Source organism: Thunnus maccoyii, chromosome 7 (genome assembly GCF_910596095.1).
Source record: "Thunnus maccoyii chromosome 7, fThuMac1.1, whole genome shotgun sequence".
Classification (NCBI taxonomy): domain Eukaryota; kingdom Metazoa; phylum Chordata; class Actinopteri; order Scombriformes; family Scombridae; genus Thunnus; species Thunnus maccoyii.
Window position 1 is genome coordinate 3,200,729 of NC_056539.1, and position 26,568 is coordinate 3,227,296.

A 26,568-nucleotide genomic window follows, 5' to 3' on the forward strand; every position below is an offset into this window, starting at 1 on the left:
ACAAGTGGGAGATATGGCCTAGTTTTCCAGTGTTGTTAACAGTCTCAGTGCCTGTGCTTCTATGAGACTGTGTGGAGTATTGTAAGCAGTCTGAAGTCTTTGCTGATTGAGAAATCTGCCTGAAGGCATAAAACCAACTGTAACGTCTGGAGGAGCAGTAATAATGGTCTCAGGCTGTTTTTCATGGGTTCATCTGCACCCGTCAGTTCCATTTAAGGAAACTCTTAAAGGACAGGTTCACAATTTTTCAAGTCTTCACAGAACACTCAGGTGCCTAAATGAACATTGAAGCAGGTTTTTCTTGCTATAAACATTCCCCCTGTTCATACTGACCATTAGAAGATCCCTTCATAATGGACTTACAATATAAGTGATGGGGCCAAAATCCACAGTCCTCCTTCTATGTAAAAATGTATATAAAAGTTTATCTGAAGCTAATATGAAGCTTCAGCGTCCAAATGAGTCAAATCAAGTAGATATCTTTCAACGTTACAGTCTTTTTAGTGTCAAAGTCCCTCTTTTTGTTACTATACTTCCACTGCAGCTCAACAGGGAAACACTGTCTGAGGAAACACAAAGAGGGAATTTGATGCTAAAAAGACTAAATGTGTCAGATATCCACTTGATATGACTAACTCAGACTGCTGAAGCCTCATATAAGCTTCACATCAACTTTTCAATGAATTTTTGCACTAAATTACTGTGTGGACACCACCCATCACTTACATTGAACATACATTTGAAGATCTTTTAATAGTCAGTATGAACAGGAGGAATGATTACAGCGAGGAAAACCTCTTTCACTGTTCATATGGACACCTGACTGCTGTTTTAAGACAGACTTAAAAAAAACTGTGAACTTGTCCTTTAATGTGACATACATGTACATGCAATGCTATTTTAGACAACAGTGTTTTTTCAACCTTGTGTCAACAGTCAGTTGTGAAATGGTTTTCCCAGTTTGGTGTGGAAGAAATTGACTGGCATGCACAGAACCCTGACCTCAACCCCATCCAACACCTTCAAGATGAACTGCCATCTGTGAGCCAGACCTTATCACCCAACATCAGTGTTGGACCTCACTGATGCTGCTTAGTTGCTGGTTAAATGGGAGCAAATCCCTGCAGCCAGGCTCCAACATCTGCTGGAAAGCATGATACAAGGGTGTCCACATACTTTTGGCCATATCTTTAATGTCAAAAATGTTTGAACCAGTGTGGAATGTATCAGCTGCAGTGTTCCTTCCTTAACCAGTGCATCCTGGGATAATCCCCAACCCATTTTAACCCTGAATAGGAATTGTGTGTGTGTGTGTGTGTGTGTTCACTTGCGTGCATGTGTGTGGCTCCTGGTGGACTATGGCTGACCTTCAGAGCATCACTAGGCTGTATGAAGAACAAAGCTCTGCAGCATATTGACCTGCACTGATCTACTTTTCATCACTTTCTCTCCTCCCCTTTCACAACCAATTGCTTCCTTAATTGGTTCATTGAACCCCTCCTTCTACACACAATCATCATTGTTGAGTCAATGTTGCTCATTTACAACAGCTGGAGGCCAGACACCACCCCCACCAGCAGGTGACCAGAAATATCACATTCACTTGAAGTCAAATGAATGACCAGAGTGTGAAATGGAACTGAATCTTCTCTGATATTCCTGATGCCAAGGTGAGATGTTTAGGGATAATGTTTTTTTTTCCTCTTTGTTCTGCTCATACTAGCTGTGTCTTGATTGGTTTATAAGCCAGACTAATGATGAACTAGCTACTCCCTCGAATGAGATTTAGGATCTCTGATGTGGTATTCGGGTATTAGGGCTGCACGATTAATCGAAACAACCATAATCTCGATTCAGGCTTGTGTGTGATCTCAGTTTTATGTGACAACAATTCTGCCGTGTTTGTTTTAGGGGAAATCCATCGCATCAAAAGAAACGCACCTAAATCTCCCTAAGTTGTACTGACAAGAGTGCATTACTGCATGTGACAAACTGCACAGGAAGAAGGGGCATGACATTGATGTAACATGTGTTTCTTCAAAATAATAAAAATGTGTGAGAGTTGGGGGAACACGTGATGGCAAGGAAGTACAATATATCTATCTGCCCTGAGCTCTGACAAAAACACTACTTGTACAGTAAAGTGCAGTCTGCTGTGTGGAGCCGGTGTTGTGTCAGTCTGTTTCCCTGTCAATGTGTTTCCTCTTACCTTAAAGGATAGCGTCACAATTTTTCTTTTATGTCCTTTAACTTGCACCAAACCTTATTCCTAATCCCAAGTGCAGAGGTGGCGCTATGGGAAACACAATTCCAACAGGACGGAAGCACTATTAGAGGGGGGAACAGACTTCAGCACAAGACCGGATTCAAAGACGATGGTGATGGTTAACAAACACCTACGTTACTTTGTAAGTAAAAGTAACATTGCAAATTACGACCCAAAACGTTGTAAAAATGCCAGAAAATCTCAGCAGAAAACCTCATCACCTTACCACTCAAACACCCAGAGGAGCTTTAAAAAGACTTCAGAGGCCATGATTTATTACCTGATGCTAGCCAAAAGAAGGGATTAATGCCTTACTGGACAAACACTACTTAAAGACTTCCCGCAGATGTTCTTCATGTTGTGCTGCCTGCTCTAATTTTACATTAATGTTAAGCGTCAAGCAGCAGTCGAGGCAGAAATGTGAAAAATTTCGAGGCCAGATTTATGATTAAGCTGAACTATGGAATAATACATGAGCCTGTCAGTTTGTTTTAATCAGTAACTACTTTATTTTAAACAGTCTAGCCCACAGAGAGGCTACACACAGGACTGAAGCAACTCTTAATACCTGCTTAATGAATCAAATATTGTGAAAGCAGTCACCCTTTAAAGGTAGAGTCGGTGATTCTGGAGAGAGATTGTTCAATAAACTTTCTGTCAAATTCAGCAAATATCTCCTTACGGTCCACTAGCTGTCTGTTCTGTGTGTGCACTGAAAAAAAAGTCCACTGACAGTGACAACACTATTCCAGCCAGTCAGAGGGGGGTGTTGGTGCTCATTCACAGGACAGGGGGAAGTCATCAGAGCAGCTGTCTGTGTGAGGACATGACAGTATCCAGTCTCTAACAGCCGTTGAATGGTGGGAGAGAGGTAGTGGTCAATTCACATGAAAGTGTTTTCTCATGGAAGAGATACGCTTCCATTTTATTAAATGTATCAATCCACACCGAATCCAAGACAGTCTCACGGAGGCCCGCTGTGATTTTTTTATGCTCCAAGTCTGTTTCTGTTGCGTTTAGTGACGCGTAATCTGAGTAGGCAGCTGTTTAAATCATACAAATATCTTGCTGTATATGTGTTTTCAACTTGTTAACCGTATCAGTGATTCAATAAATACAAATTTCTGCATAAAGACAGTATGGGTTACAATAAATGTTTTATCATTAAAAAATGATGTTCCTAAGAACTGTGGGGGAAAATCATGATCTCATATTTGAGTGGAAAAAAATCGACCTGAATGCTCAGAATTTAGTGTTTTGTGATTGAACATTTACAGCAAAGGTTTGTAAAAACCCTTCAATGTCAAATTCTTAGAGGCTAGATTCAAATCTTTGTTGGCTAAAAGCAAGACCAATGTTTAACAAAGTGCATGTGAATAACAGGTCAGAGGGGGCACCTGTGGAGCAGACTTGTTAAAGCTGTGATGGGGGACAAAACCCACAGTCTTGTTCTGAGCAAAAATGCTTGAGCTGATGCTAATATGATGTGTGCAAATTGTTTGAATATGCACAACTCAATTACCGTATCAACTGAAATCAACATGACAAGGGCCTTTAAACAGGTGCTGCCTTATTACCTATTCTTAGGCACCTGTATCAATAACTAGTTTTAATACCATCATTAATTCAGTTTGTTGGTTGTTAGTAGGGGCTCTGAAGCAGACGTTGAACTAATATACATTTATAACTATTTTTTCTGACTAACTTTGATTGTGGCGTATTTACATTATCGAATTTTTAAAGATAATTTTGCAGCATTTGGCCTTTATGACAGTGTAGATAAACAATATAAAAAATATAACAGTGGTCACAACTTCCCTGCGGTATTCCACAGTCAAGCTTTCTTATTGCAGAAAAACTGCCATTAGAAAAAACATTTTGCATTCTATTAGATAAGGATCTAATACAGTAAAAGGATCTAAAGAGCACTGAGCATCAAGACTGAGACAGCAGAACAAAATGAGAAACATGAGGATTACCACTTCAAGTTGTTTTATCAGACTAACCTGTGCCTTAGTAAAGCTGTGTTGTTTTATCAGCATATGTACATTGAATGTCCTCGTCTCTAAACCTGTAAGTTACTAGTTTTTTATCCAGGTGAATCCTCAGGCCAATTTGAATCTAACAAATACAGGCAACCCCCACACACCTGTCTGTGCTATAGAGCAGGTTTCATTTCCAGCTTTTGTTGATCCTTCTTTTAGGTTTAATTGGCGCTTCATTATGAGGATGCCAACAATAACTCCTCAACACACCTGTCAATCGGCTTGGGTGGCATTTGCACAGCGAATTCTCCTCAAACGGCGAAGCATTGTCACAACAAAGCTGTGGCTCCTGAATCAATTAATGGATTTCTTGTGGTAGCAGCTGCCAGGTTTCTCCCAGGACTGAGAAGGTATTGTCTGTCTGGGTCTCTCTAACGAGGCCCAGATGAATTAACATGGATGAGAACTTAATTAGGACAGACTCCTATTTTTCTCTGCCTCTGTCACTCTCTCTCACGGCACTGAAATGTTGTCCTCCTCTCTATCGCCAGGCCTCTCGTTCTTTTACAGCTTCATCATCACTTTGAATGAATCCTGTGGCAAACTGACAAAAGTGACACAGGACTGTCTACTGGACCTTCAAAGGGAGAGGGAGACAGGAAGACAGGAGACGAGGGGGACAAGGAGAGAGATGTTTGCAAATGACTGTGGATCGATGTCTCAAATGAAGAAAAATGGCTGCATGGCACTGAGGTCTTCCAGCTACTTATGAGCCTTTAAACAGGTGAGAAACACTATCGACATCCCGCTAAGCTGAGTGTTTACTCACCACAGAGGACATCAAAGGCAGAGAGAGGCTAAGGTTATTTACATGTTTTACCATAGTAATGATAGGACGAGGGCATTCAGTTCCCGCTTCAATTCTCTTCGCTTTTTCATTTTTCTTTTATACCGTGACTGCGCGTTGTGTGCATATATAAACTTTGTTGTTCTGGCGTGTTCTTCATGATAAGCTCGGTGCTCAAGGGAGATTGCAAAACACAACACACCCCTTTCTGTTCATCAATGGATCCCTCTTTCAAGTTTGCAGCAAACAGGCCAAAATTAATTACCGTCAAAATGGAGATTCCTTTTTGTTTTTGTTTTTTTTTTTCCTTTTCTGCTATGGAGCACATGTAGCTCTGTTTGAAAAGATGCAGAGCAGGTCGCTTTTCACAAGGCCTCAGCTTCATGTATGTGACATTAATTTCTGCACAAACATATTTGTCGAGAGCAATAAAGTGGATGGAGGGGATGAAGGATGCTGAAAGAGATGCTTTCCCTTGAGGTGACGCTGTGAACGTAGAGCTAACCAGATGTCTATTTACATAAGCTGGCTGTGCCGTGTGAATACAGCACATGCTGTGCAAGCTTAGATGCTGGCTGGGTATTTACTGCAGGTTATAGGACCTTAAGCTGCTCACTGTGTGATTTCAATGAGCGTCCCCTGAAAAATGACTTAAATCCACTGAAGATCTCTGCTTGAAGAAAGGAAAACAACCGCTTACCAGGGTTAATTATAATAATAAAAGCGTATTCTTCATATAGTTTTTTTTTTTTTTGTCAAAACACATTTTAAGAATAAAATGTCTGCATTTGCATATGAATGCTAAAATGTTCCTGTCTGTCCACTGTGGCTCCATAACATTTGCTAGTTAGGGTCCATGTAACTGATGTCAGTTCAATTTTCCATATGAAAAGAATCAATAATAGAGAATTGGAAAATCTACCTCAATTTTTGTATTTGAGAAAATGAATTCATATTTTGGAATTGTTTTTTAAATGCTCTATGAACTGTTAAATAGAAAAATGGAAAAATCTGAGTTACTTTATTTCTATTCATGCTTTGGTTTGCCTGAGAGGGCGGGATCAACGTCCACTTATTTCTGATTGGTCAGCAGGACAGAACACAGAGCGAATTTTAGACATGACCAGAATCTACCTGGTGAAATCTACTGGTGCTAATTCCCAACAAAATAATGAATGGGATGAGAAATCCAGTCTGAATGCACCATAAGACAACCCTGAGTTTGACCAAGTCACTGGAATCTCTAATCTCTTTCCTCGAGCCTCTGGCCAGGCTTCACCACATACAGCCTACGTACAGCATCTTACTCACCACCTTCAAATGTGGACTACAGCAACGTGAAGGTCGCAACAACTGCACACCTCTTAAAGCTTTCCTTTTAGCAGAATGGTCTCAAATCATTCTCTAGTCATAATGGATAGAAATATAATACCAACAAATGCTGGAATTTCCCTGTAACAATCAATTTTTAAACACTCAAGGTCACACCCTTGATGTCCATCCCAGAATGCACTTCACTGCCTGCAGCCCTTCTCTTGTTAGAAGCACAGAGCTGATGCAAGAGGAAGACTGCAGCATCTGAAGACAGGACCGTCTACCTGATCAAGTGCACTGAGACTCCAGACGAGGTTAAAGGGAGACTAGAGTGACACAGAGCGAGTGTGTGTGTGTGTGTGTGTGTGTGTGTGTGTGTGTGTGTGTGTGTGTGTGTGTACATGAGGCGCTTTGTGCTGTCAACCCAGGAATGATAGAATCTTTGGGTCTGCTGTGTGTTTGCTTTCATGATGAGTCATTCATTAGCATTCAGTGCAAGGACTCACACAGACACACACACACACACACACACACACACACACACACACACACACGCTTATGTGTCTCCTCTCCCTCTACACACACACACAAACTGTTCTACTGTCTACTGTTCCACCTGAATACATGAACACACACCAGATCTCTTTTTGTCTTACTTTTTCTCTTCAAAAACAATATTTTTTCACTCTGCACATGCCTCTCTTTAACACACACACACATTCATGTTCACACACATACTGGTGCTTTTCAGCTCCGGCGGAGAAGTGCGAAAAGGTCAGTGCTCTCAGGAAGTGGCGCCACTGCTGATGAAAGTGGAGAGGCAGCAGATGAATTGACCTGTCATTGGCTCAGTGCTTCAGCTTCAGATGAGCTCTAACTGATGGGGCGTCCGCTCCTCATTTTGCTGTTTGTCTGTTCGCTGTAAAGCATACAACACACCATGTTTCCTCGAAAGGTCTTTTTCTGTCTGTTTCTTCTAAGCAGCCGTATTCTTTTCTACACAGTGAAAGGACCCCGGAATGTAAATGTGACTCTCAGTTGACACTGAACATTTAGACCAATATAACTGTCTGCTATCAGGCTTTTGTCATCTAGACTGAAGGTCTGCAGCCCAGCTAGTGCTGTGAGAGGTTGAAATGCTCCTTAGCACAGTACTGCTGCAGCTTTATCAGTAGAGGGGGTTTAAATGTAAAGCTTGTCCTCGGGGTGCTGCTACATTAAATGCCATGAGGTCATTAAAATCAAAAGGGCTCTTTTTTTTCTGGCATTTGATTCTGACAGGGCTGCTTTTAGGTTGGCCTGTATGTGAGCTAAGTAGTCGCCTAGAGGAGTCTCTGCCGTCCAATGCACACGTTAGATTGTTAAAATAAATAACGTAAATGTATCTCTTTCTCTCCGTTTCATCCCTCTGTCCAGACTAAAACAGGATTTTTCAAGCCTCAAAACAAAGCTTTTCCTTTCCAGTGTATAATGCTTAAAATGTCAGCTTGGTGTTTCAGTGTGTTTGGGGAAAACTGAGCATGTGCAAAACTGTTGAGGACTTTTTGTCACCTCAGACCTTCTCTGTGATGGATCATTTGAAATGTCCATATAGCTGAATGCACTTCAGAGTTGCTGTCATTAAAATGTATTTATGTTCATTTTGTCAAGAGATGTTGCGATTATAAAATAATGATTTGATCATCTCAGTGCAGCAGCTTGAGAGTGACTGCTGGTTAACAGGTAGAGTTTATGAGCATTGATTTAATCACTATTTCACACTTGTTCTGTTGTCTGACAACAGAGACAGAAAAATATGTAAATGAAAACAATATTGTTTATTCAGCTGCATTAAAACACAGTAGCTCTGAATGGAGGTATAACAGGCTGTCACTTAGCAGAGTAACCGGCTGTGTCTGTCCAGTCAGTCGACTGTGTGGCAGCAAAGTTAAGAAGACAACTGTCTGACTTTCTCCATGATTCATTTTAATTGTCAATAGCTGATGATACAGCATAGCTGTTGTCATTAATCTACATTTATGTTGATTTTGTCAAACAACATTGCAACCATAAAAGAATGATTTGGTCAGTCAGGCTGTCTGTCCTTCTTCTTACCAGATATTGGCAGTGATGCAGTTTAGTTGTTTAAGAAGCAGAGGATGTTCAGATGTTTCTCTGTGGTCAGAGGTCTCTACTAAAACAACCTGGAAATGCTGTGTGGTAGCACAGTCAGAGTAGTCTGACTGTGTGTTCAGACAGAATGTAAAGTGATTCATGGAGGCGGCGTGATTACATACAAAATCAATGGAAAAATACAATAAGACACAAATTCACAGGGGAGGTGCAAATTGATGCGAAGACGCATCTGTGTGAGTTGAAAATGCAGATATCTCAGAGCTTTATGAATGTGCTTCATAACGCACAGAGACGAGAGAGGAAAAAGGAGACTGGAGGGAAAGAACAGAAAGAACAGGAGTCTCTGGTGAGTCCTGAGTTCAGTCAGAGGCTGAACTGAACACAAACACACAGAAACTCTCCCACAGACACAGTTGGTGCTTCTGTTGCTAACTAGCTTACAGCTAATGTGCAGTTGGTAATTTGGCTGTTTGGGGCAATTCAACAGAAGCAGTCCAGCAGTAAAACACATGCAAATAACATGAGGTGAATGTTTTTATTTGAGATAAGACTGTAGGGGGGCTCTCTGCTGATGCTCACTGTCATATCATTAACCTGCCTGCTTATTTTTATGACCCTGCAGTTCATTTACTCACACCTCTGTATAAGAATCATATATGAATCATATATATGATATATATGATATATGATATATGATCCACACTGGGATAAAACTCATAACGCGAGTGGAATGGGATAGAAATAATACTGTATGTGCACAGATTTGTAATCAGCAAGTCAGTAGGTTTAACAAAAGATAACCTATAATAATGGTGGAAAAAAACAATTATCTACATCTTGAATTTAAAGTGAAGAAAGGGTGTCTTGAGTCAATCAACAGGATGGAGATCAGGATCAGTCCAGGCATTTTGAGTTGTAGGTATCAGCTATAAAGCGTCTACTGTCCCAAGTCACGTCACTTGACTCAGCATTGGTTGGGGCTGAAGACTATAAGTTTGAAAATGAAAACCATCTGGGAGTGTGGAGGTACAAAGAAGTGAGGTTACCAGACATCTGTAGCCCGCTCCTCATCTCTGCTTGAAACTAGAAGCTTGAGTTGCATTATGGGTAATGTAGGTGCCAGGTTTTGACAAGGAAGAAGAATGTGTGGAATAATGAAGATGATATATCTGGTTCTGCTGCATCGATTTTGATCCTTTGATGAACTGTCCATCATGAGTCTGACTGTTATAAGAGTGCAGTGCTGAATCAGTGGAGTACTCTTTAAACTGATTCTGGATACAAACTGCACCAAATATTAGCTTCAAATCAAAAATCAGTGTTTGCATTTAGAAATTAGTGGAACCTTGGCTTTCATACATACGTATTGAGAAGTTGAGTTCAGTCTTTTTTACTCAAACAAGGGTTGAAACCACCTCTGACTGATCTGCTGCATCATCTGGTGATCCAAAGCTCCATTACTAAATTTCATATATATTTTCAAATTTGACTGAAACCTGGAAGATCTCAATTCTTCAAGACGCAAACTTCCTCACAAATTAAAAGCCCCCCAGCAGGAAATAAGATCATATATACCAGATGTATGATGCAGAGTCACGGTCACTTCTCTGCTTCCATCTTCCCTTCACTACTGCAGCAGCTCATGTTTACAGGGTGAATAGGCAGTGTTAATAATGATGTTTTCCACTCATTTACTAATTGTGTCTCATCAAAAGACACCCAAGCAGTCCTCATCAAAATGCCTGTATGCGTGTGTGTGTGTGTGTGTGTGTGTGTGTGTGTGTGTGTGTGTGTGTGTGTGTGTGTGTATGTGTGTGTGTGTGTGTGCATGTGTGAGTGAGATGAAACATAAGGATGCTAATGTCTTATTGATGATGTAATCCTGGAGGGGCCTATTGAAGATGTTACGTCTCACCACAGGGGGACGGACAAAGAAAAGGAAGAGAGGGGAGAGGCTAAGTTTAACCTTGATGTGGTAATGAGTCTGGACACCTCTCCTGGTTGGTAACATCATTTGACCTTCCTGATATTTATCCATCATGTTTTTATAGTTTTGTACACAGCGGTCCTCTCCAGCCTGAATCTGACTCTCTGATGGCTGTCTGGTATTCAGTGAGATGCTCTGTTTGCTGCCATCAGACACATGGCACCATTTATTTTTCAAAATCTGTTTGTTTTCTCAGGCAGGACCTGTGGGAGGATAAACATTTGCTCAAATTCTTCTGAGGATACTGAGCCTGAAGGTGGCGCCATTTCACATGTAGCATGAAATGGTCAAACTGTAACTCCGAGGAATTCACACTCGACTACCAGAGAGCCCTTTTTAACCGTAATCTATGCTGTTCTGTCAGGCTCTTTGCATCAATTGTAAATGTATGTGCAATGTGTGGTGAAGTTTGCAAATCTGCTGCTAATTCTACTTGGAAAGTGTTGGTGATCAGGCTGTTCGGAAAGCAGATGTCAGTGTGGAAGTCAGAAGTCATGAGCACGCTCACTGCTGGCTGAGGAGCTGGGAAGTGAACAGACATCCCAAGATGCATTTGGCTCTGGCTCAAACATTCATCTCAGCCCAAGCATGAATGTTCATGTTGGCCAGTTTTCCGTTTTCACAGCAATCAGATTGTCAGAGGAGTTACAAATAAAAAGCCATGTTGCAGAATCACCTTTCAGCCTGTGCAGCTGCAGCACTCTGTGAAAGTTCACATCTTCATAACTGTAACAATGTTAGTAATGAAATGATTCATGACAAATAATTGATAAATTGTAAGGCTTCAAATTATAGTTACTCAAACTAATATGAGTGTCTCAACTTAAAAAAATGACAGCATAACAGGCAGGGAATATATTACAACAATAATTAAAATTGTGTACTAATTTTAATCCTATTTAAACCCACTAGAATTTGCTATGAGGTTTGTTTGCTTGTTTGTTTTATTTATGTTTGTATTTTTATAAAGGTTTAAATGGAATGATGCTTTGCTTAAAAATATATATTGACCGGATATTACACAATATCTGGTCAGTAATTTTTTTGCAGCATAAACAGACAATTCAATTGAATTTTATTATCACAACACATACAAACTTATGTTAATTACTTGGTATTATGTATGAGGTAGTATATATTAAATAAGTACATTGCGTCATCGTTTCAAATGTAGGGTCACCTCACCATTTTTATCTCACATTAGGTTGAAGTCGTTGACCTGATCCCTTTTAGAGTTGTTTTTTATATGTACTGGATTTTAGTCATGCTAAACAAACTGTCCAAGTGTCACCACAGAGAGCAGCCTTCACCATTGTGTCATGTATCTCATTTACTTGTCATGTTTTTTTAATGTTGTTGTTTTGCATCAATTAATACATGATGAATATACTGTACAAAATGGACCATATGAGTAAAACAAAACACACACACTGCAAATTACAAACTGGTAAAAAAAAAAAGAAAGGACGTTATTAAAAACTGGAGTATTAAATTGTCCACTTTTATATCTAAAAGGTCAGAGAGACATGTTTTGCATTAATGGTCTTGAGGAGCTTAATTTAAGGTGTTATGAGATGTGACAGCATTTGTCTGGTATTCCTAATATCACCTTTGTATTCCTTGTTCCTAATAATGTGGTCTATACATGCACGAAGACTACAATACCCTGGAGTATGATGTTGTGTCAGGGATACACAGATGTTTATGCAGCTGGGCTAATTGCTTGAATGTCAATAAGTGTTCGTTCAATCTGTTTGCCACGTACACTTGAGCATGGGGTATAACTGACAGCTTGTATGTAGTTAAACAGAGTTAAATAGTGCAGATCCTGGTGTGTGAGAGTTATGTTTTGTGTATTCAGTGTTATGTCTATGTCAAGGACCAAATAAATCAGGCACATTGCAATTTAAAGGTTTCATTTATCCAAATTCCAATTTCCATGACAAACACATCACTTCAATTCAAATGTGAACACATTTAACATTTAGGAAAAATAAAGCAGCTCTTTCTAACCTCCCATGGACTGAGGGAAACATTTATACCTGTCTGGCCAGACTATGAAGACAAGAAGGGGGGTAAAAGAGAAATACTATACATAACACAAAATTAAAAAAAATAACATTAACTGTAAATAGTTTCTATGTTTAACTTTGCTCTGTATAATTTAACATCATTTATAGTGAATAGAACATATGAAGTTATGACTTAAGTTTTGATCTCCCCCCATGAATCCTGATGAGTTGGTTCTGACCAGTTACCACACCTGTGTATATAGGTAAGTCAACCCTAAGCTCCTCCTTTTGCTGGAGGAATGCCACATCAGGACAAAGGTAACAAATAAACAGAAGCAGAGAGATCAGGGGGGTATTCCATCAACAATGAAATATGCGCTTAACTGGTTTGAATTAATGTCCACTCTCACTTACAGCATAATCAACGTCTACTCAAACCAGACTTGAATAATCTTGTGTACATGGACTATATTAGCAGCCCAGAGCAGTTGATTGTCAAAAAGACGATACTATGTCACAAAAAGCAGGGAAAACTAGAGCGATGTTCTTCTCAGACGCAGAGCAAACCTGCTAATGGAACTATATGAAGAATATAGGAGTCTTCATCAAAAAGGGCAGTAACACCACAATTAACAAGGTGAGGGAGATGGCTTGGCAAAAATTGCTGATAGATTAAATGCATAAATTATACAAGCCTACTTATTGTTTTAGTTTTATTTGTTAATAAATGAACATTCAGATTATCAGATACAGACTGTGGCTGTGGCTATATTATCAGTAGGCTAGATTATATCAGATGTATGTTAAAAATGATGGTAAAGGCCAATTTAGGAGAACTGACATAACTACAACTTTGAAGCCTTTCTGATCTAATTAGCCTATATTCATTCTTCTCTGTTACATCTCAACAGGACCCATCTCAACAGCCAAAAAAGAATGTGGCAACAACTGAAAATTAAATATAAAAACATTTTCCAGAGTGGTAAGTAGCTATAATGAAATGTGAAATTTATTTGTTAAAATAGTTGTTGATCTGTAAATATGTACCATAGTCACCACCAAAAAAAGACAGATGCCACTGCTACTGGATGGGGACCTCCACTTGAGGACTTCATACCTGTAGAAGAGCTGGTGTTGAGCTACAACCGGGGGCACCCACTAACACAGGGAATAGAAGGGGGGACCTCCTCACACAGCAATATGTGCAAGGTATTGTCTACTACGTTTCTTCAACAGGTATCAGTCTCTCAATGGTAAAAACTTACAGTAGGCCTATATCTTTCAGTGAATGGAGACACTATATACCTGCTAGATCCCCCAACTTAGGATGCTCAAGGCTTACCTGACCCATGAGTAAGTAGTCCTTATTTTGTAAAAGCACTGTGCATCTTATGCAATTCTTTCTTCTTTTGCTTTAACAACTGCAGTGTTCTTCTGTTTGCAGGGAGATGGCGCCAGCATGTCTAGGGCCCTTGATAAGGAGACTATTTCTACAGTCACAGAAATGCCATAAGTAAGACCTAATTTGAAATGTTTTGGATGTGTCTGCATTCTTCAAATTATGTAAAACCACACACCTTGCTGCAGGACATGAGCGGAACAACAGGAACTGTTCATATTGCTATTACCAGCTACATAATCAGCTACTCGTTGACACATTCTCTCTCACTGGATGTTCGATTTACAAGCGTTATCTCTGTTGGGGTCCAAGCTGGTCCCCTTTGCTATCTCTCTTTGGAATGTAAAAGAAAATTTAAGACTTTGTTTTGCTGCAAGAACCTTCCAAGACCAACCTGACTTTTAACCTTTCAAATAAGAAACATCAGAAGATCAATTACTTTGTTTTGAATTTCACTTTGACAGAACCTTACCGAGGAAGATAACGGTGAGTTTCATAGACCTTTAGAAAAAACGTTGGGATTTGCAAACTTTGCCTTTCACCTCAACAACAAAAGATGTCAGTATTGACGCATCACAGTAGAGGCTGTGTCAAGGGACATGGATTTATGACACGCCAGAGACACTCACACATCCCTTCATGGACTCACTCAAAAAGAGGATTTCAAAAAAAGGAGCTCTTTTTTGAAAAGGACTTTAAGTACCAACACAAGACTTCTTCAGAGTTGATGAGATTAAGACAATCTTGCCAGGGGTCTCTCTCTGTCTGCCCCCTCTCTCTTTCTCTTCTCTCTGTGATAACACACACACACACACAAACACACACCTACCCTCTCTGTCTTTATTTATTCACCCTGGTGTGATTTCCCCAGATAAAGACACTTTCCAGACACCTGTCTGAAATTAGGAAGTACATTCCTGAATTTGAGTTCATTATATTCTCTCAGTGTTTCCCCTGTATGCTTTCAACAGCGCAGTACAGTGGTACAGCACCACTGGTAAATGATGAACGACAGTGCTGAAGTTTCACATTGTACATAATAATCACAGATTGGAGCTAGTAGGGAGCGAATGGGATTTTTGCCTCTCTGTCTCTCTCCTCTGCTCTCTGTCTGTGGTCTGTGCCTGTTTGCACAAGGGCAGGGCTGAGCGCGCTCTCTCTCTCTTACACACACACCCACAGCGGACAGCAGAGAAGAGAGGCCACAGTGGACAAGATGAAACAGACTAGGTTATACTTTACTTGAGTGGACTACGACTGCTCGCTGCCATTAAGTGCAACAAAATCTGCCAGTAAGGGTGATGGCATGAGCAATTTCTCAAACAATAGTAGAACAAGCAGACATAAACTAAAATACGACATCCTCCATTTCCAGCAGTCAATGCCAGCTCCCCTGTCATCCACAGCCACTATGTTTTACAGCTATACAGAGCCGGATATCCGTTATCTGTTATCCAGATATCCCCTGGCTACACCGAAAACCCTGAAATATTGGCCGTTGCCCCAAGAGGCTAAATCGTCATCAGACGATAGCTTATGGGTTCTGAGATTGTCGGCGCTGTAATTCTATATTGGTGCATCTGTAAAAAAATAGTGTACATTTTCTGTTTTGAGGCATTGCATTCTTCGACATTTACTACAACTACAGCTATCTGGGCCCCCATAGCCCCTCTGCTGTCAAAAGCTCCTGTAAATAACGCAAATGACTCTATGAATGTCTGGAACAATTCTATGGTAGTTTTAAGTTATTCCACCGCCGATGTGCGCAAATACAGGTCCTAGTGTGAGCTCTGTGTGCACACAACAGCTGCTGGAAAGAAATCCTAGGGGGAAGACTGTCTGTTAAGCTAAGTTTGATTCAATGCTAGTTAAGAATGTAATCATTTTGTAAGCCGGGCCGCTAAAAGACATTTGCCGGAACTGTTTTACGGGATTCTGTTTCCGCTTGGTAGAAATTCTTTTACACACAGCTAAATTAAGCTTGACAGTTAGCCACTACAGAGCAGGCTATTTCAGTGGTATAAGTTACCTTGGTTACAGAACAAGGAGTCATATAAGCCACAGTAATGGAACAGAACTCTCACTTAAATTAGTGGACTTATAAAAGTAAACTTTTTGTTGATTGTTTTAGGTTTTTCCAATACGAGGATAAAGGTGTGGCAGAGGAGAGCATCATCTTTCATCACTGTGGATTATGGAAAATATTTGAACAGAAAAAAAAGAAAGAAAAAAAAACACAAGCAAAAGACTGCCTGGATTTGTGACTGATGCTTCAGCACCTATCACTGTAAGCAGACTTCACTGACCCAGGTAACTGCAGGATATATAGAAAGGTAAGGATCTTCAAGTGTAAATGATTTTTCTTTCATTTCATTTGCTGGGTCATACTGCTGACTGTAAACCAGCCTGATGACTGCTTTGAAGGCGTCCTGGAGTTGTGTGTTGGATGGTGTATGTTTTGCATTCAGAGGTGTTTGTCACACTCACTGCAGTGGTATTCTTGTTTTCCCGGTCTGTCATGCTGTTCTATCTCACACAGGCTCTGCTCTCTACTGGACTCGGTGGGTAGTGGCACTTTCCAATCACACATATGTATTCACCCACTGAAATTTGCATGTACGTAGCCGGCCAATCAGGACGTGCCTACCGAATATGTGTGTCCCACACAGTATATAAGGAAGCGTCTTCGCTGCCTCTCATCCTCTTTTCTTCGATGACAGTGAAGTTTGCCCACTGATCTGTTTTCTCTGCGGATGCAATCGCCGCTTCAAGAAACTCATCAGAAGCCCATCATGTCCCAGCCTTATCACCACCACCAACCTGCATGTTTACTGCTTTGAGTGTCTCAGACAGGAATAGGCAGAGAGCGGTGTTGGGCAGCCGCTGACCTGCGTGGGCTGCCGGGCGCTCCCCAGGACCAGGCACCAGCAGTGGTGGGACCCATACTGGTGCTTTGATGTGATACTTCGCTGTGAGGAGAGTGAACAAGAGTTTGACACTGATTTCCCACGCCGACTGACGATCCTCCATCACTACGACATCACCACAACTGCTGCCAGTGCCTGCGTCAATTGACGACAATAACAACTTCTCAATGGTGTCTGGGACATTACTGACCTTTGGGAATCTGCCGCCAACTTCTGTTTGCCAGGATTTCCTGAAAGTGATGACCATGGCGCCGGAGAGAGTCAGGCTTACACTGCCCCCACTGATCCTTCTGAAATTGGTAATCTGGCTCCATAAAGGTTTTTACGAGCTGGCTCACCCGGCCCAGCCATTCTATGTCTCCTCTTCCCTTCCAGACATCTGGCAGTGCAACAAAGTGTCCTGGAGGGAGCTGCTGAAAATGAAGGCTCCAGTAGTGGGACTGGTGGACTTCCTGAGAGTGCAGGGCTGTGACGTGCCGGCGGGGTTCACCGCACCCTCCCACCATGTTTCATGTTCTTTGGACAGTCATATGAGTGATGTTCATGTTAATGCCTCTGTTCATGCATGTGTTGAAAATGTTTTGATTAAAACAAAATACATTTTCCACGAAAGAGCACAATCCACTCCCCTCTTTTCCACCCCGCCATCCATGAGGCTGTGGTGAATTCGACTCAGCCCGTTTCACTCATCGGATCACGGAGGCTGTGTGAAATACACACACACACACAGCCAGTATCCCTGCCACTTCTCCCATGTTGGAGTCAGATGGCCAGACTAATCGTACCACTGTGTGCAGTGAAACCATAGCACTGTGCCCATTCACAAGTGGTATATTAGGCGTGATGCTGTCAGAAAACACATCTCACCGGACATGACGACATTAAGAAACATGTCTGTTTTCTGCTGTGCTCGCAAATGTCATTTTCCACCAGACTGGCTCACACAGCTTATTTCTCAAGTTAAGAGTGATGTGTCTGGCTGCATTATCTCCTCTTTGATGAGTGATTCGCCTCACACACACACAAGCCGGAGAGAAGGGAGTGTATGTCTTTCACCTTTCCCTTCAGCTGTTTCCATACGGAATACGGAAGGGAACAAACACAATGACATAAAGCCACTGTTGTGACAATTTCAGGTAACGACCTCACTGCCAACTCGGCTCTTTCCACACCGGCCCAAATGGGCCAAACTTGCATTTATGGAAGGTTTGGCGCTGGAGAAGGCCAAATTGGAATATTATGCATTGTATGTGTTTTGCCTTTCAACGGATAGTTTATGAGTACAACGGGGTTGTCTAGGTAAAAGAACACCCTCAACGGCATGAGGGTGTTCTTTTACCTAGACAACCTCATTGTCATGGCCAAGTCCAAAGAATGGGCCATTTTCCACACAGCCCAGTCATTTTACATCTAACCAAGTTAAGGTTTGCGATCAACAAGAAGAGCGCCCACCAGCCACACCAACAGGCAGGAGTTGTACGCGATTCCACCAAGCTACGGGCTTTCTGTCAGAACACAGATGGACAGCCCTAGAACAGGCAGTTCACAAACTGCAACATGGAGCAACAGTGACAGCAATGACTGTCAGGTGCAGGGGCTCATGGCAGCAGCCCACCCTGTAGTTCCACTGGGGCTATTGCATGTGCGCCGCCTGCAAAGGTGGTTTGCCAGTCTCCACTTGGATGCCAAGAGGCACAAGCACGGCCTGGTTACCATTCCATTCCATATCATTCAATGCAGGACGACCTGTAATACTGGGGTTCAGCACAGCATCTATTGTCGGGAACACCACTGGGTCAAGTGACCTTCTACACTGCAGTGTTCACAGAGGTGTCCCTGACAGGGTAGGCGGGCACCTGCCTGAGGAGAGTGATAGGTAGTGTGTGGCCTTCAGGGGAAAAGAGACACATCATCGACCTTCTTGAACTTCAGGCTGTGTTTCCTCCAACACTCCAAGCCCCTGGTACAGGGGAGACACATGTTGGTGAGTACTGACAACTGCACTACATCAACAGGCAGGGCGGAGTCCAGTCCACATCCCTGTTGAAGATGGGGGAGAACCTGTGGCTGTGAGCCTCAGAGCACCTGTTATCTCTGAAGGCTCTCCAAGTTCTGGGTCTGGAGAACATGGGCGCCGACCTCATGTCGAGACACAGGCCCCTGATGGACAAGTGGAGGCCTCACCCAAAGGCGGTGCAGCAGAGTTAGACCCAGTTCGGGAAAGTGGAAGTGGACCTGTTCGCTAGTTGACACACCCACTGCCCCCTGTGGTTCTCCCTGACACTGCAAGATGACACACCCCTGGTGGACATGTTTGCACATGTACCATGGCCAAGAAGGCTGCTTTATGCCTTCCCTCCTCTTTGTCTCATTCCCCCATTGCTGGAGAGAGTGAGACGAGAGTGATTGGTGGTCAACCTGATAGCCCTGGACTGTCATTTGGCACCGTGGTATGCGGAAACGACTCAAATGTTGGCAGCCCAGCCCTGGACCATTCCTCTATTCTGGGGGGCTCTGTTACAGGAAGTAGGTGGCTCTTCAGGCTTGGCTCCTGAGAGGGACAGGCTAAGGCGGGCTGGACTGTCTGCACAGGTTGTACAGATCATCCAGGTGGCAAGAGCGGGATCCACCATTGCTGTTACAAGGCAAAGTGGTTGGGATTCTAACACTGGTGCAGGGAAAGGAGGTTAGGTCCCCTGGCTTGTACAGTAGGAGCTATACGCTCCTTTCTGCAGTATCTGCTGGAGAAAGGGCTGTCTCATCCCACTATTAAAGTGTATGCAGCAGCCTTTTTTCTCCTGTCACAAGCATTTTGGCAAAAGACCTGTCTTTGCCCACCCCCTTGTGAAATGCTGGGGGTCAGGAGGCGATGCCCAGTGATGTGTGCCTCTGCCCCTCAATGGGAGCCGCCATTTTTGCTCAAGGCTTTGGTGAAGGATCCCTATGAGCCGCTGGAGTGCTCCTCTCTGAAGGCATTGTCATTCAAGACAGTTTTGCTGCTTGCATTGACCTCAGCTAAGAGAGTGAATGAACTCTGTGCCCTGTCGGTTCATCCCAGCTACATGCTGTTTTGTGGCAACCACAGTGGTGCTACTCTCAAACCAAACACCTCCTTTTTCCCAAGAACATAAGGAACTCATTCAGGTTGAGAACAACACAGCTGGATGCATTTTATACTCCACCCCATGCAAAGGACAGGGTGATGAAATTGCATCTGCTATGCCCAGTACATGCGTTGGCATGTTATGTTGGATTCACGGCCACCATTCAGCACACTGAACAGCTGTTCGTGTGCTATGGGGATGGAGTGGCCCGGATAGCCCTATCCAAGAAGCGCCTGGCTAGGTGGCTTTGTGAGTGCATCTCCCAAGCCTATAGGCAGGCAGGAAAAGACCCTCCCACTGTGGTCTGTGCACACTCTCCAGTGTCAATAGCCTTGTTTAGTGGGGCAAGTGTTGAGGACGTATGCACAGCAGTGTCTTGGTCTATGCCCTGCCCATCTCTTGGACATCAATGGCTCCTTTTCAGGGTCTGTGGTCACAGGGGCAACTCAGGACTTGTGAAAAAGTAGTGCGAGTGCCAGCTGTGTAACACCTGACCCCAACCAGGGCAATATATGCCTGCATTCTTCCATGCTCCATAATGACTCAGGTAATGAGGTGTGCAGGGTCTGTTGCATGTCTTTTTGACCCCTGCAAGGTTAGGCTATGGTTCCACCCAGTTTAATGTGCATGTTAACTGGGTTGGGTTGGGCCCCACTTGAATAAAGTAATAAGAGGGCCGCGGTGACTGACCTATAGCCGGGTTGAGATCAGTGAGGCTTGGTCCGATGACATGTTGCGGCAGAGCATACATTCATCTGGCTCCACCCCCTGTAGACTGTGTGAGATAGAACTGAGGGTGGAGCCCTCTACCTATGGACCCTGCTGCTCCTACAATGTCCGCTGAAGGGGTTGTCGGATGAGAGGCAGTGGGGATGCTCCCAGTGGGACACACATATTCTGTAGGCACATCCTGATTGGCCGGCTGCGTACATGCAAATTTCAGTGGGCGAATACGTGCATGTGATTGAAGAGAACTATTACCTATAGAGTCCAGTAGAGGGCTCGGCCTGTGCTTATAGAACTAGGGTTACAATATTGTAACCTTCGTTCTCACTCTCCCTGTGTCTCTTCTTTATGTACATGTGCATACTCCTCCTCTCTCCCTCTGTCTGAAAATGGATCACATTTGCAATGTTGTACTATGATCTGTAACAGGGCTCAACACTAACTTTTTTCGGTCCTTCACATTTATCTTAATGCTGGCTGCATAATTAGATATTCATTGTAATGCAGATTGCTTATTATACTAAATTTCCCTTTCATATAGGGCTCATAGAAGCCCTGTAAATCTAAGTTTAACTACAACACAACAATAGTGCATAAAACATTGTGGATAATCAGGTGTAAGGAGTTGAAGTGCACAGTGACTTCAGGCAAGTACTATGTAATTCTTTAAGATATGCCATTCAATCTGACTTAATGTTGGAAATGGATACATGTTCTAGAAGGACAATGAGCTTAAAAAAGTAGGTCCATGCCTACTAGACGCAAAGGATATCAGTCGTCCAGCTGCTTTTATATGTTGGCTGTCTGGCATGTTTAGAGGTCAGCCAGCAGTCCATGGCAGGAGTGGCATCATATTCCTCAGCAGAAGGCCCCTCCAGGCTGATCTTCATCAGGTCCTCGGTGGTGAAGACCCCAAGGCAGCTTCTTGTCTTGTTCTTAATGTGGTTCTTCGCAGAGATTCCTGGCTCTTTCAATTTCATTTAAACTCTTACCATTAACTTATCAAAACCAACCATAGAATACCACACATAACCACTCAGTACTGTTGGCCTACCTTGTAATCGTGCCTGTAGGGATGCTATATCAACATGGTCTCCCACAGGTCACTGTAGGACTTGTCCTTTGAAATTGTGGCTGACCAGGATTTTCAGCCCCTGCCACTCATCCTGGATCGCAGCCATGCTGCACGCTGATCTACAGGATTGAACAGACTAAGTGAGTTTGCAAATATGCAATCATAACATTGTCTCATATGGCAATGTCAAATAAATTCTTATTGCTCTAGAGGCCCCCTAAAATGCCAGATCTGCCACATCACTATTAACAAAGGTGAGAAGGCTGGCCTGGTCTTCTGGCTATGTGTCAGGGTTTAGCACTCTGAAAGATTCCACTGGGGTCTGGAAGCCCTCATCCTTGAGCAAACCACCAAACCTGGCTTTGAGATCATTCACGCTGATGTTGATGTCCGCCTCCATGTGCTGTTTCAGCTGGGGATTGGTGAGGTCCGTGAAGCCTTTCAGAATACCCTTCATTGTCATTCTCTTTAATAGAAATAGTACACACACACAATGAAATGTCTGGCAATTTGTCTGTCTCCCTTTTTTTAAAAAAGACTTCTTCACTGCATTTCTCTCCTTATCCTCAAATCATTCTATTGTACAACAAACACTTTGATTCACACATTGAGAATCTGTCTTAATCATTGATTTCTCTTACATCTTAATACATCTGGAATCTACTCTCATCACCCTGCTGCTGAGCAAGCATGGTCTAGATGTTCTCTAGGATGCTTCCAGTCTGGTCATTGTCTTTCTCAACTCTGATGTGGCTTTGGGGAGGATCAAGTCATTCCTTTGCAGGGTGAGGCTAAGTGAGGATAGCTCTTCAAACATGTCTGTGAGAAAATGGCAGAATACACAGAAGAGTGATTGCCATCTGTCAATTACTCGATTCTGAAAGTTCATTTGAGATTTGAACCTATTGTTTTTAAACTACTGGTATTAAATTTACTGTGTAAAACTCCTTTGTCCATCCTTGAACTTCTGCTGTTGTTGATGCTATGGCCAGGTGCTCCGTGTGCTGCAGAACAACAGAGTACTGACCTTCGTCAGTGGCAAGGTCCTTGTCTTGTCCATGCCACAGGAACACTCTCTGTAAACATGAGGGATCCAGCGAGTTCCCTTGACACTAGACGGTGTGCAAATATCCACACCCAGCTCTTGCCCAGAACCATAAAGCTCTTGTTTGGATTTTCTGCTGACGTGATACGTCCTCCATATCAGATGCAGAAGATTATACACAACAGACACCATTGGCTCTTTCTTTTGAATGGTCAGTATTGCCAGCTCTAGCCTGATCAGAAACAGAAAACATTTCCTTGGTAAGTATCTTCAGAAAGACCAAGTGTGCGCACATCCAGGCAAATTATTCAGGTGCAAGACAAAAAATATTTCATTGAAGGGTACAAAGGAGTGACGTCTGCACACTGTTAAACTCCCGATAAAGAGGTTTTTTTCTGTTTTTAAAAGAGGAAAAGAGAATAAAACTATTTATTGGGAGATTAAGAGTGCTTGGTAAGTATCTTCCAAACAATTCACCGTCCCTCTCTCCCTCTCTTGTGCCAACAGAAAACAATAATTTTGTGGTATTTTCCATTCCAGCAAGCAAACACACACACACACGCTATTGTTTAACATTCACTGCTAGCAAATAAAACTAAATCATAGAGAAACATTTTTCATTGTTTACAAACCTATGTGGCATACAGTGGATTGGGATTATATGCCTCCCTGCCTCTCTCTGCAGGTGGGCAATCATTCCCCCATTGTGACCCATTTTCACAGAGGTGCCATCTGCCCCGAAGGAGATACACTTCTTCATCAATGACCCTCCATCCTCCCTTGGGCAAACAGCACGAAATGTGGCCTTGGTGGCATCTAAAACACCTTGAATGACAACAAAAAAAACAATTATACAAAATTCTTTATGACAAACTAAATTCTATCCTCCATTATAAATGATGATTAAACTTACACAAGAATAAAACCTATAAAGAGAAACAACTTACCAATGGCATGGAAGTGCTCAAACGTTTGTTGTCCGACGGGGAGATTGGCTAACAGTAAGGCCCAACACAAGCGCAGCTGCTTGCTGTTTTTGTAGCATTTACTGTTAAAAACAGTTCGGGCTCCTGATGTGATCGTTGTCGCTGGAGGTAATTTTCTCCAGCAGATTGGAGATGTGGTATGAGGTACTTGCCATATTGGTGCTGTTACTCGTTAGCATCCTGCTAGCAGACTGCGTTCCATCACTATAGCACAATACTAACGATCTCTCTGTAAAGGCAGATCATGGAGACATTTTAATTGTTCATGATCTAATATCATCATATCACACACCCCTAGGCAGCAGTGTTAATTTTGTTGTCTAATTTTGATTTATTTTTAGCCTTACTCTTCTGACAAAAATGTATTTTAATCAGTCATTTAATTTTGTTAGTTGTATTCAACAAAAATACAGACACATTAGTCTCATCTTTTCATACATTTTTAATTCTCCTCTAAGCATTTTGACGCTAAGCTGTTGCCCCCTTTGTTGTGTACAGTTAGCATGGTTACAGGAATCTGTTAGTGAAAAAGGCAGTGTTGACACACTGTGTCCATGTTGCTCTGCAGTAGTACAACAGACTGACTCTCCTCAGTAAACTGTGTGTTGTAGAACATTCCTGCCCACCTAGCATTAGCATTAGCACATCTACCTGTGCTCTCCACTGCAGAGCAGCTGATCATCTACTCACCTGTTTACTAAAACACTGCTCAGTGTCTGGGATTAGCTTGAGAGGAGAAGCTAAAATGTCAGATAATGTGATATTTCTTTAATGAACATCTAGAGGAAGATTTAGATGGTTGACATAAATCATGGAACTTAACGTTAACATTGCATCCACATTCACAGCATTTGATGATGTTACTTTAGCTTACCTTTTTGCTGCCTGCGTGTTTTCATAGTTTGTCCAGCTGTTTTGTTGCTGTGTCTCTTAATTTTCAGTGGATTGTAGATGGATTTAGTCCATAGTTCTGTTTCTTCCAAGAAGTGCCAACATCAGATAACATTACTGACAGAGAACATTACTGAATGCAAAATGCTTCTTATTAACAGGAGAGCAACAGGTTAAGTGGCTAAATCACCTTCTGAACAAGAGATATTATTGGCTGCTGGAGGAGACTGTTTTACTAATCAGGAGCTACGTTGTGTGATTCTGCAGATTATACAGCTGCTCAATAAGACTTTGCATTAAAACCATAGTTGAATTTGTCCATTTGTTCGCCTTTCAGATTACTGTTGAGTTTTTATTTGTTGATCTGAAAAATGTCAAATATTTCATCATAGTTCTTGTTTTAAAAATGTATGTAATGCTTTTTATTTAGCTTTAGTCCCATTTTTGTCATAAAAAGATCAACAAGCTTTTTTCATCATAATTTTTGCTGATGAAATTGTGTAGTGGGTCTTAAATTAATAGGGCAGGTGTCCAATTAATTTAGCGATTGCGGGTAACTGCTCACTTGGGATGGGATTAAACAGAGATACTGGTGCTGGTATGATGCTGGTGTCAACAGCCACAGCTGGATAAGGATGTGATCTCTGAACAAACAGGAAGCGTCCGTAATGACTGCTGCAATTTTTGTTTGTGTAAATAAAACTGTCAGGGAGCTGATTACAGAGCGAAGGTAAGGGAGTCAGCATTGGGCCTCTACCTGAGCCATGAATATTTGATTCCCTCTATTGTTCAGGAAAAAATATTCATGAAATCAGGAGAGCTTCACTTCACCTGCCTCCCCTCCCTCCCCCTCCACTCCTTCCCCCTCCGCCCCTCAGCTTCTCTGACCCTCTCACGTTTCCTCCCTCTCTCTCTTTCTTCTCCCATCTTCCCTCACCTCTCATCTCCCCCTCTCACTCCCTCTCACTGTGGCTTTACATCTTGGCCCGGCTCCAATCTCCTCTCCAGTAATTGCCTCATCCTAAAACTTTCTGGAGAGGAGTAGAGGAGCTTTGTGCGCTCTTTTGTGTACTACTGACGACACTGATTGTTCACAAATGAGCTGGCAGCATATTCATTCAGCGAGAGGTGATAAGGAGGTGCTGCCAAGGGCCAGAGGACAAGAAGAGATAGGAGGGAGGAAGAGAGAGCACACGAAACAGATAGAGCAGATGGAGGATGGGGAGGTGTGGAGAGAAAGCAAAAATGAGGGGAGGAAAAAAAGGAGAGAGGGGGAGCAGATGTGGTACGGGGGGAAGTGTGTGAGCCAAAGAATTGCTTACTTTCAGAAAGACATGAAATAATCAAGGCATATTCTCCCAGCAGCACCAATTAAACTCCTCCAAAGAAACCATCTTAGTCAGGAAAATGTCTATATGTCAGTGAGCATCCTCAATCCCTCCTTTGTTCAATGCTTTGGGGCTGATCTGTTTGTTTTAAGGACAGCAGATGACTGGAAATCTGACTTGATCCAATTGAAGTTGTTGTTTTCCTTCCAAGAAAGATTTCATATGCTTTGAAAACCAAATTTGTTATGCTAAATGTATATGAATAAATATACAATTGCGTGAAGAATATCATCTGCCACAAATCATATTTTTAAAAATATTTTTTTTCATCATTTTGGGGCAGCTGTGGTTCAGGAGGTAGAGCTAATACAAGAGGTCCACTAATCAAAAGATCGGTGGTTCGATTCCCAGCTCCTCCAGTCCACATGTCGATGTGTCCTTGGGCAAGATACTTAACCCCAAATTGCTCCTGATGGCTGTGCCATCAGTGTGTGAATGTGTGTGAATGATTAGATTTCTTCTGATTGGCAGGTTGGGACCTTGCATGGTAGCCCCTGTACC

General features: G+C 42.4%; 4 long non-coding RNA genes across 5 annotated transcripts; 2 read left to right on the plus strand and 2 right to left on the minus strand.

Moving 5' to 3' along the window:
* Positions 1-1,585: 1,585 nt before the first annotated feature.
* Positions 1,586-11,748, plus strand: LOC121900919. 2 transcript variants are annotated; one of them, XR_006097138.1, is made up of 4 exons: positions 1,593-1,670; positions 4,471-4,661; positions 4,803-5,035; positions 10,711-11,748. It is a non-coding gene; the product is annotated as an uncharacterized LOC121900919 (long non-coding RNA). The 2 variants fall into 2 exon arrangements; XR_006097139.1 differs by lacking the exon at positions 4,471-4,661 and having other exon boundaries at positions 1,586-1,670.
* Positions 11,749-13,399: 1,651 nt separating this feature from the next.
* On the plus strand, positions 13,400-18,101 carry LOC121899900. The gene is made up of 3 exons (XR_006096815.1): positions 13,400-13,879; positions 13,971-14,039; positions 16,057-18,101. It is a non-coding gene; the product is annotated as an uncharacterized LOC121899900 (long non-coding RNA).
* A 2,964-nt stretch (positions 18,102-21,065) lies between these two features.
* On the minus strand, positions 21,066-22,216 carry LOC121899902. The gene is made up of 3 exons (XR_006096817.1): positions 22,114-22,216; positions 21,737-21,876; positions 21,066-21,649 (listed from the first exon to the last, which is right to left on the minus strand). It is a non-coding gene; the product is annotated as an uncharacterized LOC121899902 (long non-coding RNA).
* Positions 22,217-22,430: 214 nt separating this feature from the next.
* On the minus strand, positions 22,431-24,819 carry LOC121899901. Its single transcript, XR_006096816.1, has 5 exons — positions 24,663-24,819; positions 23,750-24,017; positions 23,435-23,627; positions 22,693-23,034; positions 22,431-22,576 (listed from the first exon to the last, which is right to left on the minus strand). It is a non-coding gene; the product is annotated as an uncharacterized LOC121899901 (long non-coding RNA).
* Positions 24,820-26,568: the final 1,749 nt, after the last annotated feature.